We start from the raw sequence: 14,588 nt of genomic DNA on the forward strand, positions 1-14,588 counted from the left end.
CACAGTTTTAAATAGCTATGCAGCAATTTTCTGCATTTGTTGAGGACATTAATCACAACACAAGGAAAGAAGGAACAGGGTGGATGAAGGGCTGAATGTTGAATCAGGAGTGGGGATATAGCTAAATGGTACAGCTTGCCTAGCAAGCATGAGGTCATGAGTTTGATTACCAGTATGGGATGGTGGGGGAAGGAATCTGGGAGGAAATACTCACCCCTCATTAGCCTGCTTTTTTAAACCCCAAAATCCATTTTATTTCAAGAAGAAAAAGAAAAAAGAACTGAAACAAAATTTCAAAACACGTCAATCAAGAGGCAACAATGGTACATACATTGTGCATTGTCATCCCCAAATGATTCACCCAGAGCACAAAACACCTGCATTCAGTTGTCCAAACAGTACTGAGAAATCAGTAATATAATATCTCAATTCTTTTTTAATATACATATAGTCTGCTTTTCAGAATCTTTGCTCAGAATTCTCTAACTAATGCCAGGAAGACATGCAGAAACTCTGAAATTAGGTACATGTCCATGGCCTCTCTATGGAATTTTTTTTTTTTGTCTTTTTTATTTTTATCGGTACCAGGGATCGAACTCACGACTGCCTGCTTTCAATGCAGGTGCTTATGCCGCTGAGCTAAATCCCCGGCCCCTATGGCCTCTCTATGATTAGATATTGACGATTACTAGAAGGTGAACCTCAATTTGTCAGATTAGACAAATATGTGTGTTCTGAGAAAGCTGAAAAGAGTCCATGATAAACTGAAGTAGTTTCCTCAAGTCAATTATCTAACTATACAAGTACTTACTATGGAATGATAGGAAGAAAAGAAATAAAGAAGAAAGGAAGAAAGAAAGAGAGAGAGAAAGAGAAAGAAAGAAAGAAAAAAAGAAAGAAAGAAAGAAAGAAAGAAAGAAAGAAAGAAAGAAAGAAAGAAGGAAAGAGGCAGTAGGACCATATTGCTTTCACAGAACCATAAAGGAGGTTTCCTTTTAAGGCACAAAGATCTCATCTTTATTCTCTCTCTGTGAAGAAAAAAATGAACCTCTTTCCTCTGGTTTTTAGTGTATCAAGATAAGCACAATTCTGGTTAGAAAATTCTTCCCTGGTGCTCATTCCCAGCTACCACCACCAGACAAGCTTCCAACCTAAGCTGTCTAATATGATAAGCACTGGACATATGAGCATATAGAACACTTAAAACATAGCCAATAAAAATGGGGAAACAATTTTAAGGATCAATGAATTTAAATTTAGTAACCAATTCAGTCCTTGTGAAATTCTTAAACATATTCAGAACAATTTATGTATGTGAGTATGCTGTTTCACCTGTAAACTTTACAAAATCTAAGCACCAATTAACTATTTCCAGTGAAAACTTAAAATTTAAATTAAGATATGTCACAAATATAAAGACATACTAGAACTCAAAGGCTTAGTATGTATCTTGAATAACTATTTGTAAGAGGACAATCTATAATCATCCACTAGTGATTTCTGTTTATTTTTTTCTTTGAAAGTATGTATTATTTTTACCCATTTTCTGTTTTGTTTAGTCTTTCTTTAAATAAAGTTCAAAAAAAAAAGACATTACAGTACCCAGTGCTGAGCCCAGAGTGTCATGATGTGAAATCCAGCAATACTATTATTCTTTGTTCAGAATGACTTTAGCCTGCTTTAGTTTGTTTAATCTCAACATAAATGAAGATACAGATAACTGCATGTATGTTTAAGTGTATAAGATTGATAACCATATTACTAAGTTTTTGTTGGATAGTTGAACAGAACTGTTTGCAGTCTCACTGTTTGAACTCCCACTTTATATGTTGCACTTTTGTGTCTTGAACAACTATTTGTAAAAGGACAGTATGTAAACATCAACTAGTGATTTCTTTTTTTATTTAAAGAGAAAGAAACAAAAAATGGAGAAAAAGGGTAGAAATAACACAGAATTACAGAAAAATAAACAGTAAGAAATCACCAGTTGATAAGTTACATATAGTCATCTTAGAAATAGTTGCTCGGGTTACAAAATTAAAGTATGTAAAGTGACATTCAAATAGTGACACTGCCAACAGTTCTGCTCAATGATCCAACAAAAACTTAGTAATATGGTTATCAGTCCTACACACTTCTTTTTTATCTTAAAGAAGGTAAGATTAAACATATCAAAACAGAACAAAACAGTTCATAAAGAAAGAATTTAAAGAAATACAGATTTCAAAGCAAGCCCACTGGAGATCTTCACTGTCTATCTTATTGTCTCTAGTTTTCTTCCAAATAGTTGGCCCATCTTCACACACATTGAATACATACTGCATGTTATAGAACTAATCAAATCATTACAGGATGATGAAGGCTTTTTAGGTTTTCAAGATCTGACATTGGGGAAGATAATAATGACTACTATAATGTCTCTCATTCTCTTTGTAGTAGCTGTCCTTATCTTTACATATGCTGAAATTGAACTTAAGAGACTAGACTAATATCACTCTGAACAGTGAATAATAAATAGTATTGCTAGATTTTATATCATAATGCTATAGAATTAGCATTGGGTTTCTTAGTGTCTCTTCTACAGAGTATCTGTTCATTACATCTTGCATTATAGAATCTGTTCCCATAAATACTTTAAAAAATTCTTCCCATGTGTGAATTTCTACATGTATATCTATCCTCTCTGTATTATAGGGAAAAACAAATAATCATAACAAGACAGCAAAATAAATTCCTAGAAAAACATGCAATGAAAAAGACACATAAAACCACACTATTAGGTGATCTACCGTAGATCCTATGCTTTCTCTTGTTATTTTCAATAGACTTGTCCACATCATCAGGCTTAATATAGTTAAGCATAGTATTACATACATATTTTTATAAAAACACAACTTTGAAAACATTGTAGGACTTGAGAGTGGTTAATAATCATATCTTTTACATCTTGTCATCTTCAGAGTAGTTGCTGCTACTTTTAGACTTGATATTATCAAGCATACCAAATTCGAATAAAATCAGTCAAGGCAAAATAGCAGTCTAACAAACCAGATTCAAATAAGATCAGTCATAGTAAGACAATTTAAGTAGCACAGGGTTTCAGTTTAAGTTAATAGAAAATTAAGGATAGTTACCATGGTATAACCTGCTATTTTTGGGTTAGATGTCTGTGCCCTCAAATCTAATATGACTGGAACAAAATAAATTCAAACTAAAGAGAGCGATAAGACTACTGTGACTTTTAAATCCAGATACACCATTAACAATGACCTCTGATTTCCCTTTTTAGGGTATTTTTCATCTTTCTCCTTCTCAGGATGCTTTGTATGTTTTGGGTCTCACTAGACTCTTTAATTTTTAGATTAGGGTGCAAAGCCCATTGTCTATCTGAGTGTTGCTGAACCTTTCTACCCCTGAGCTTGATCTTGAGCTGTACTCCTTTACTCACTAAAGTTATAGGGTTTTCCTTCCTTCCAGCTGTGTAGATCTACACTGTCCAAAAGTGTCATAGCTTTCCAATCTATCTGTGGCTGCTGGATGAGTTATCTCTATTTCTCTCTGGTTTCCTGTCGCATATAGCTTTGCTTTCTCATCTTTGATTTTCAGTTTATTAACCCTCCTTCGGGTTGAGTGTATTTCCCATTCAGAGCATCTCAATGGAGCCTGTCTCCTAACCTACTGTGCATGTTTTTTTTATTTTAGTGTATCAAGGCTATCTATATTAAAGATTATAGCTTACTGTCTCTGCCTCATGTCTGCTACTCCACTTTATTGCTATAATTTGTCCACCTTACTCCTTCATTCCACTGTCTGCCCTGTTTATTGAGGCCTCTCTGCCACTGTTGCTGGAATCCTGGTTTCCCTTCCTCTCTCTCTCTCTCTCTGGAATGTCCTTCAGCACCCTCTATAGGGTTGCGTTGGTGGCCATGAACTCCCACAGTTCCTCCTTGGAAACATCTTATTTCTCCATTAATTTTGAGTGAGAGTTTTTTGGGTACATCAGTCTTGGTTGCAAATTTTCTTTCAGGGCTTGGATTATTTCCCCCCAGGCTCTTCTCAATTTGAGAGTTTGTGTTGATAAGTCTGTTGTTATTTTGATAATTTTTCCATTGTAGGTAATCTGCTTCTTTTCCCTGGCTGCTTTTAGTATTCTGTTCTTTTGGTGGATTTCTGGAATCTCGATTATTATATGTCTGGGTGTAGATCTGTTTTGGTTGTACGTGGCTAGAGTTCTGTATGCCTCATTTATCTGGATACCATTTCTTTTTCCTATGTTTGGGAAGTTTTCCTTTAATATATCTGTGAATATTCTTTTTAGTTCATTTTTGGTTACTCCTGCTTCCTCACTCACGTGCTTTATTCTGAAGTTATATATCCTTTTTTCGTCTTTGAATAGCCTTTGAATTGTTTCTTTCTGGTTTCTTATTATTTTTAAGAGGTCTTTTCTTTCACAATCATACATCATAAATCTCTCTTCAAGTTTCAAAAGGCTAACTTTAGTTTCTGTCAACCCATTTTTGCCAGTTTTCAATAGAGTTTTTAGTTTCCTGGTAATCTCTTTGGATCTGTTTCATGTATTCTAGGTTATATTTAAATTCTGCATCAGTGGTTTCTCTTTCTTTTATGATTTCCTCCATTCTTCCATCTATATTCTTTTGGGAGGGGCTTATCATTTCTTTAATTAATCTCTTTATATCTTGGATCTGAAGTACCATTTTAAATTCATCTATGAGGTCATGAAGGTATTCCTTTATACCTGCTGATAGTGTGTCTAGTATTGGATGGTTACTGTGCTGGTTCTCTTCTGTATTTACTTCTCCTGGGCTTATTTTCCCAGGTTCGGCAGCTGGAGATTTTTTTTTTCTATGTCTTGTCATGATTCTGGTTTCTTTCAGACTGGTGTATCCTGGGTGTCTCTGGCCCTCTCCATATTGCTTACGGTCTTTTCGAAGCATGCTGACTGGAGTTTTTGCTGCCCTCCCCAATTTGCTATTATCTGAGGTACAGGCAGGGATGCAGGGATGGTGCAGGCTAGCCTTCAGCCTCTGTGCCAGTCAATGTACCTTGACTGTACATTACAATGTACTCTAGGTTGTACCTTGTGGATGTCACAGTCACGACAATTTTGTATCTGCTTATTGGGTCCCAACCAGAGGCGTAGTTCAGTCCCAGTAGGCCCTGCCAGCTCTCTCTGCACCAGGGGCAGCCCAAATCCAAGCTTCCCTCCACCAGACTTTTCTGCACTAGGGGCAACTATCTGACCTCACTGCAGCGTGGGGCTCTGCCCAAGTCCAAGATGCCCTCCACCAATCCTCTCTGTATCACTGACACCACTGTGGCACCAAGCTCTGCCCAATTCCAAGATGTCCTCCAGCCAGCGACAGCAGCCACAAGACCCAGTCCCTAGCACTCACTGGGAATCAATGTAGATCTTCCTCTTGGGTCCACTGCACACTGCACCGCGTGTATTCACTGCATTCCCAGCACAATGTGGATCAGTCAGAAAACTGCACGGTGTCCAGCTTCGGAGCCCAGGAGCTTCTCCCAGTCTCCTCCGGCATGGCCAGGTGGCTCTGGCTGCTTCACGGGGCCTCGGGTCTCAATTCCCAGCAGTCACCAAGAGCCAATATAGCTTTTCCCCTTGGATCCATTGCTCACTGCGCCGCATCCTCCCATTAAGGGTCCAGGATTCGCTGACTCCGGTTATCGGCAGTCACAGTCTCAGTGCAACTTTGGATGTCCAGGCATGCCTAGTACAGTGTGGAATGGGGCTCAGTGATGTCGGGCTTCAGCTCTCCACCCACGTTTTTCCTTCGTCTTCCTAGTTTTATTTTTCCCTTTGGTTACCGCCTTGGGGTTAATAAGTCATTATCCATTTGTCTGGCCCTCTCCATGTTGTCATATTCTAGCATCTGATCTGATTTCTCTGCAGAAACTCTGCACCCAGTCCCCTAGCAAGCCACCATTTTTTTCTCCTATGAAAAAACTAGTGATTTCTTACTGTTTATTTTTTCTCTGAATGTATGTATTATTTCTACCCATTTTCTGTTTTGTTTAATCTTTCTTTAAATAAATTTTTTTAAAAAAACAAAGGCTTAATATGAAAAAACCTTAAATATTTTATTAATAATTTATATATGTATTACATTTATTGTCATATTTTTATGTATCAAGATAAATTGGGATTTAATAATACATATTTATATTAATTTTCTTTTTTTACTTTTTCAATGCAACTACAACAAAATTTACAACTACGTAGATGGCTTGTGTAATATTTTTATTGGGCTGTGTTGTGCTAAAAAGACAGTAACTTCCAAGTTGGTCTCTAACGTCCAGTGATTCCAAATTTTCTCTGTCATCTCTTTTGCTAGAAATTCTCCCTCAAACTACTCCTCATAGGATAACTTTCCACTTCATGTCTCCTGGTTCCCCGTTTTATTCAATCCAAACTTTCCAGCTCATAGTTACGATTTTCTAACTTTAACTTAGCTCCATACAACCCATATATCCTCAGAGCCTCACTGGCCTCATCAGTGCCTCTCACAATCATGCCATAGTCAGCCTCCCTGTGCCCAAGACTCCTGTGCCCAGCTTTCTAGAAAGCTCCTGAAACAGATGCCGAGCCTCCTCAGTGTTTTACATCCCTCAGTGACACCTCTGCTGTGCTTCATAAATGCCTGTGAACAAGCAGCCGATACTATAATAAACCCTAATGAAAGAGGTATGAGGACAGACAATACAACTCTCAGGCATTGATACTTCTTCCTACAAATGTTTTTCATGTGGTAAGCAACCACATATGGCATGTCATCTTATGTCATTTGTGGAAAAGACACACCTTAATTAAAGGCTTCATTTACCAAAAGCGTTTGTACAATAAAGTTTCCTTTATGGGGGCGGGGGGTTAAAGCAGTCACTTTTACAGGCAAAGTTATTATCACTCTATCTAAAATAACACTTAGCATTGTCAAGGACAAAAGCAATCCTTACTAAGTACCATTAATATTCCCTCAAAACGTTTTGTCTCCACTATTGAGATTTTTCAGTAATTTGCTTTGTAATGCAAGTGTTGAGCTAATATGTTTTCAGAATAAATCTCCTTATAAATTTGTCTAAAAGAGTTTCTCTCAACCTCTAATACATACACAGTCCTCCGTTCATTTTATTAGAAAAAGAGGTACTGAATCCTAAAAATGTGACAGATTCTGTGCTAAGAGCAGGGATAGAACCAGCAGATTGATGTGCTCCCTACCCCAGAACCCTTTTTTTAATGAGTAACAATAGCACATATGGCATTCAGTTTGAGAAGCATAATTATAAGAGAAATACAGGATACTCTGGGCAAAGAGGCCTCTTGAAGAAAGGCACAGAGCCTCAAAACTCTGCATTCTATGTTTTAGAATTGTGCATGCTAGAGGTCTGCTGTCCAAATCACACCTATAGTTCACAATACTGTATTGTGCATTTAAACTTTTGTTTAGAGGATAGACCTCGTGTTATATGAAGACTAATACAGAGAATAAGATTAAAGGATAGACTAATTATACTTCTCCTAGCTACTTCAAGTACAAATGGTGTCCCACAAAACGAAGAACATAATTTAACTTGCAACTCAAATAATTATGCAAGTAGTTTTCTTTGAGTCAACCATCAGAATTTGACATGCAACAGAAGTACTTTATGTATGCATTCCATTTTGCCAAAAAAAACATTATGAAAATGAATAGTAAAATGTTGTGATTTTTAAAAATTGATAACATTACAGCTTAATCTATATCCAGGATATTTTTGAGTAAAGTCAATTTGAGTTTTTGGTGGTGGTGGTGGGGATAGTGGTGGTCCTAGTGGGTTGTGTTTTTTAACAGGGAAAGCATAGCTACAGGATTTGGTACTATTTGCAGTTTCAGGACCATTTCATTTTTTAGTTGAAGCTTTACCTGTTCTGTTGTAGAAGATAACTCTAGGAGCAAGACCTCCCTCTTAGGCAAATTCAAATGACATTGTGAAAGGCCACAGAATGTTTGGGATAGAAGAATCAGGATCTTCAGGTGAATTCCAAGGAGACAATTAGATCCTCCCAGGATAAGCCCTTTCAACACCACTTTTCTAAGTGTGGCTCCACAACCAGGGATGTTAGGCAGCAATATGGTTTGATCATTATGGGGACAGAAAAAAAGCAATGAATTCCACTGGTTTCTTTGTTTCTTCATTTACATAATTTTGCAGTTTAGGGAATGAAGGATTGATTTTTTATTGTATAGAAATCTCTAATAATACTTATTTTGAGGTTTTAGATTGTACAAGAAATAGTCTGGCCTGTTCTAACCAGGATTCAGTTAGTTCAATGGAAAGTGGTTTGTCCTGACTGAATTATCTTACATAGCACATAGTTGTTAAATTAAAACTTTAATTATGGCATTAGATCCCCAATTTTAAAATTAGACTGAGATTTCAAATATCATTGAAACCCCCATGGAGGGTTCAGGTCTCCTGCCCAGAAATATGGCATGACAAAAGACAAAGAGAGAGAGAGCTGCAGTTGAAGGGGCTCTGGGATGACCAATTGTTTCCAGTGGAACGAAGGGCCAAGAGTCAGAGTGCCCAAGGCTTTTATGGTCATCACAGCAGTACACAAGGGAAGAGACACTTTGCAGGCATGGCATGTAAGGAAAAACAGAACAGTCATGTACCAGGTACAGAGGCCCCCTAATTAGTGGTTTAACTGATAATGCCTGAAAGGCAGACACCTTTGCTACCAGGAAGATATAATTCTTTCAGTCTCATGGCCTCAGCTGAAATGCTATCTCATATCTTATTCTTGGAATTTCGTAAGCTCTTGCTTGAGCCTCCATTCCAGCAGTTAGTTGCGGGGGGGGGGGGGGGGGGGATTCTGACCTACTTTGTTACAATGAAACACGTCTGTGCCTCAGCTGGACTCAATCACATTCTTTTGACCAATTAAGGGAGCATCTGCTTCTCTATAGCTAGCCCTGCATATCTCAGTAAATAAGGTTGAAGTAAAGGTCAGGAAAAGATAGAGGCATGGGGCTTCATTTCTCAGAGTAATGCAGCTTGACAGTCTCCCATTAAATATAATACACTGAAGTATAAAAATCATGATTAAAGTAGTAATAAAAATACTACATTTCAAAATGAAATTATAAATAGTGAAAAAGGATGCCAATATAAGTACAGACTGTGGATATGTACTGGGTAAGTAAATCTCTAAATATGATGATATTCCACAGCAGATGAAAGAGAACATTACTCAGTGAAATACCACCATTGCTGCCTGGGAAGTTGGCCTCACGGCTGAGCAATCCATTCAACTGCAACATCCAGTGCTCTGTGTTCCACATAACTTCTCAACACAAGAGCAGTCAATGCTCTTGTCCCACATTCAAACAAAGCCCAATGACTTTGTGTTAAAGAAACTGATTAATCTAATCATTCAAAAAGATTAACAATGTCTACATATTCATGGCTCAAATTGTTTCATGGCAAAATAATCAGTCAAATATTTCCAAAGTTTATACAACTAACCCCTTCAGGAAGGTAGCCGTGCACTGTAGATAAAAATGGTTACATATATGCAATTTGGGGAGGCATTCAGTATACATGGTTATTGTCAAAAGTGTGAAAGTAATCATAGGTGACTTTGGAAAATTACTCATACAGAGGACACCTAAAAACTATAAAATTATTGCTATCAACATATGTTCATAGATTTTTTTTGAAAACACCCTCAAACACAGTTATCCTAAAATGTTTTTGTTTCTTTTTTTATAAATCACACATAAATATCTGATTTATTTTTCTGTAGTCTTAATAAAAATACAAATTTTAAGGAAAAATGGTTATGTACTATAATCAGCCTCTCTAGTCCTCAGTTTCCTTATACGTTATGCTGAAATAATGTGATGACACCTCCTGCCACAAAGTATTGAAGTTTTAAAATGATCACTTAGCAGAGTTCTTCGTGTATGAAAAACACTCAATAGATATAAGTTATTATTACAATTGTTAGATTACAGTTATATTATTATTACTATCCTCATCATCTCCTTCCTTCTGAGATAAATCAGCAATGAGAACAGATTGTATAAAGAAACAAATTGAGGCAGGAAGTGAAAGTGAAACTAATTATATATCATAGCATCTTTTCGGAAAAAAAACCAGGTCTGGTTGTGGCTTGCTTTCAAATAAGGAAACTGAGGCAACGAGCCATGGAATTTTAGACCAACGTGCATTCAATGTGAGTCAGTAATACAACCTGGAACCAAGCCCAGAAATAGAGTTTCTGCGGATTATTATTATGAGTTCTCAAATTTCATCAGGTCATATGAAGTTTCCCAATAATAAAGTGTCCTACTTTCTCTTCCTAAAATCAGCTTGGAGAGGCTCAACCAAAGAAAGGCACATCTACTCGCGACAGAGGGTTTTAAAATAAAATACATTTAAATATCATAATTCTTGATGAACAATTCTCTGAAATATGTTTGTCATCCCAAATTGCTGTCATGGAGCCTCAGAGTCTTGGTTAACATATTGAACCTTCAGTGGTAGAGTCATGCTTGAAGTCCTGGATTCAACCCCCAATAAATAATAATAATAATAAGTAATGATAATAATTACTAATAATAATAGTACTAAGTTGGGCCTAATTCACCCTCTCACAACAAAAGTACAGGTCATGGGCAAGTGTTATGTGATAATCTACTTGGATAATCTACTTGAAACTACAGCAATCACTAACCTTAAACACCTTCACTTGAGATTTGTTTTTAATGTGATTGGTCCTTATCCTCTCTGATATCTAAGATACATAATAGATGCTAACGAAATACTAACTTAAGTTCATACTGCTTTTTTCTATTCTCCACTATTAAATTACTAGATTTAAATTAATTGAATGCAACTGTGCTCCTATTACCATAGATATTTAAAATCAAAACTCAGTCTTTAACCTAGTGTGTTAACCTTTGCTGCTTTAGTTCCTCCTGTTCTTCCCATTGTATCATCCCATCCCGTTCTCATCCCATGTAGTCTGGCTGATACTGACACTCTCAGATGAAAAAGCGGGTACATGATGCTGGGCTAGATTATCAGAGTACATTTTTCTAACTCAGTAATTGACTCAGAAGATATTTCAAATGTGGTCAGTGAAAAACAAAGAATTTTCTTTCCTGAAGCTGCTAAAAAAAGAAAGGACACTTTTCTACTGGGTTTAAACCCAGAACATGTGACCCTATGACTGAGCCTGTGAATAAAGACAACACAGTACAGCACAGCTCTGAGAAATGGAAAGAAAACCCATCTTGTGATATTGCTTGGTCATTTAGCAGTGTTCAAAGCTGGCTCTTCCAATCTTAATAGTTAATCAGTTTTCCTTATTAAAAGTTGCCAATTTGAGCTTCTTTATTTGCATATTTGTTGTTGGGCTTGACCAAGGTATCAGTTTGCTAGGGCAGAAATACCAAAATATTGCAGACTGGACGACTTAGGCAATATAAAGTCATTTTCTCATCAGTCTGAAAGTCCTAGATCAAGGCGTTGGCAGGTTTGGCTTCTCTTGAGGCCCCTTTCTTTGATGAGCACCTTCTTGCTATGTCCTCATGGGTCACTTTTCTATATATACATATCTGGCATCTCTCTCTTTTTATTTTAAAGATAGTAAAATCCAACAAAACAAAACAGAACAAAAACAATCAAAAACTAAACAGCAAAACTGGTACAGGACTTCAAAGCAGGATACTAGGAAAACAACAATAGCTACCTTAGTATATCTTGTTATCTTCACAATAGCTGTCCATTTCTGGGGTCTCTCTTCATGTATACAAATTTCTTCTTCTTATCAGAGCATCAATCAGATTTTATTAGGTTTCATCATAATAGCTTGATTTTAACTTAATCACCATATTTTGAAGTATTGGGGATTAGGCCTCCAACACACGGATTTTGAGGGGACATGATCCACACAAAATAATTACTAAGAATTAAAAAAACATTTCAGAAATACAAAAGAAATAAAATTATCAAAGAAAATAAATGAAACAATTTGCGAGGCATCAAAAATATGCATTTCTAAATCAAAAAGAGTCCATTAAATTTGCAGCGTAATGTAACAAACCCTCATCTAAATACATGATTGTAAAATCAAAACAATAAAGAAAATGAAAGACCTAAAAGTGACTCACAAAGGAACAAGAATCATACAGACTTCTTCAAGCTCTAGACTTCTCACAGAAACACTGAAAGCTGGAAGACAATTGGATATCTTCAGCAGTCAAAGAAAAAAAGATGTACAATTATGAATTCTCGACCCAAATCATTACATAAGTTAAACACATGATAAAAATTTTTCCGAGCATTCAAAATTCAGAATTAGTTTTTCATCTGAATTTTTGTGAGCTGTTGAGGCTATGGCCAATAAAACAAAGGAATAAACCAAGCACAAGGAAGATACAGCCTTCAAACTTTTAAAGCAGAGAGAAAGTTTGAGAATAATGATAGTCTGGCACCCTAAGAACCATCAAGAGTTTTGACCAAGTCTTCAAAAATGAATTAGTGTGTGACACAAGCAAACAATTCCAGAACAAAAGGGAGTGAAAGCTTTACAAGACAGAAAATATAATGACAATTCAAAACCTGGCTCTGTCCTAGTTAAAATAATCTTCATTTTTAGACTAATCCCATAAGCAAAGCACAGAAGGCAGTTATACTTTCAAAACAAAATGTAAACTTTACCAGTCTTGACAATGCAGAAGTTTAAGTGATGACAGTCTGGATGTAGAAGCAGGAAAAAGAGCTGAAAGGCACAGCAGGGACACGCACGCTCCATCCCACAAGGCAGAGGATGACACAAGGCCTTCTCGTGTTGAATAAGGAATATAGTATTTAAACTTATAACTTAAAGTTTCAAAGGAAACTGACAAAGAGCAATAAATTAAATAGTTGAAGGAGTGGGAGTGTAGGCTGGTTAAACAATAGTTCAGTGGCAGAAATTCAACAGCTAATATCTTAAACTCATCAGTCAAACTAGAAATACAAACATAATATTTAGAGATATGGGAATTAATATCCAAAGAAAGAATAAAAAGATAAGAAATGGGTGTCCTTGGAGAAAGGACAGAAATTACGATAGGGTGCTATAAGAGATCATGGTTTTGTTTTGTTTTTGATACTGGGAATTGAACTTATGACCTTACACTTGCTAAGTGGGTGTTGGGCCACTGAGCTATGCTCCCAGCCCCATGGCTTCTTATTATGAAAACTTTGTACTATTTTTATTTATTAACAGAAGTAAATTAGTTTGTACATTTGTTTTAAATTTGGCAAAGCATTTTAAAGTTTTCTCTGGAACCACTGCTGAATTTAAGTCTCTGTTTCAAGAATAGATCCTGATCCTCATGGGCTTCTCCTAGCTCCCAGTGTCAGAAAATCCTTGGGTACAATCTCAGTCTTTATCCGTGAACACCATAAGCCATGAAGTCTTCACGATCACCCAAAGGTCAAGGGCATTTAATAACAGTGGGTGCTTATATGGTAGCTTTCATCTGAAGACTGCAAGGATGTTACAACATTCCTTCCCCATGTTTCGGTAGAGGAAGTAGGAGCCAGGTGCTATTAACCCCATTACACATATGGGAAAACTGAACCAAAGAGCTCTTATAACCAACTTGCTAGGTAGGTTCTGTCACTCAGAAATAAGGGGATGACTGCTGGGCCTCAAGACTCTTGTGATTCTGGGAGATTTAACCTTGTTTTGTGTGGTTTGTTGTTTTATTTTGTTTCATTTCATTTCATTTCATTTCGTTTTGTGTTCAAGACCTGAAAATGGATCTATCTAAAGACAACTGTGAGTAGTTTTCATTGTGAGCTTCACCTTTTTCCTCTTCTAGTGATCCAGGGCCGTAAGAAAGGCATAGTTCATGTGGGCAGACACCTACTGATTCACTAAATTGAAGAGAAAGGACTTGTGAAGTCCCCTATAAGCTTCTAGTTCTATGCTCAATGTCAAGGAGAATTCAAGAAAGAATAGAATTAGTGCTCATTTATCAATATCTTATACTTTCTTTGGACTTGTAAAGTACATACATTGAACTATTGTTCAATGAAAACCAAGGTGCACTGGAAGAGAGAAACAGAACAGTAAGTGTAGTAAGATTTTGAGGAAAGATAGGTGAGTAAGAGCTTAAATAGGTATTTTTTAAGCATTCCTCTCGGCCTTCTCTTGTCTTTCCTACCTTTAACAATGTCACTGATAGTATGCCCAATATCTGAAAAATCTTTCAACTTTTTGGTATTCATTTTTAAAAAGTATCCTTAATTGCCAATATAGACACTTTTGCCAGTGAAATCCTCCTCTCTCTACAAAGTTTCATCTGGAATATGACAAAGCAGAAGTGCAAGTCCACCCCAGATGGAATACCAGCCAAGCCAGCTGGGGAGCAGTGGGCCATCAAACTGACCACCAGAGAGCAAGAGCCCACGTGGCCTTGGATCTTACTAAGGAAGGAGGATATTACATTCTCCACCCTCCTGTCCCCAGGACGGAAAGCCAAGACACAGAGAGTCAGGACAAA

Source organism: Cavia porcellus, unplaced genomic scaffold (genome assembly GCF_034190915.1).
Source record: "Cavia porcellus strain 051 isolate PalLab524CR breed Dunkin Hartley unplaced genomic scaffold, mCavPor4.1 scaffold_9, whole genome shotgun sequence".
Lineage (NCBI taxonomy): Eukaryota > Metazoa > Chordata > Mammalia > Rodentia > Caviidae > Cavia > Cavia porcellus.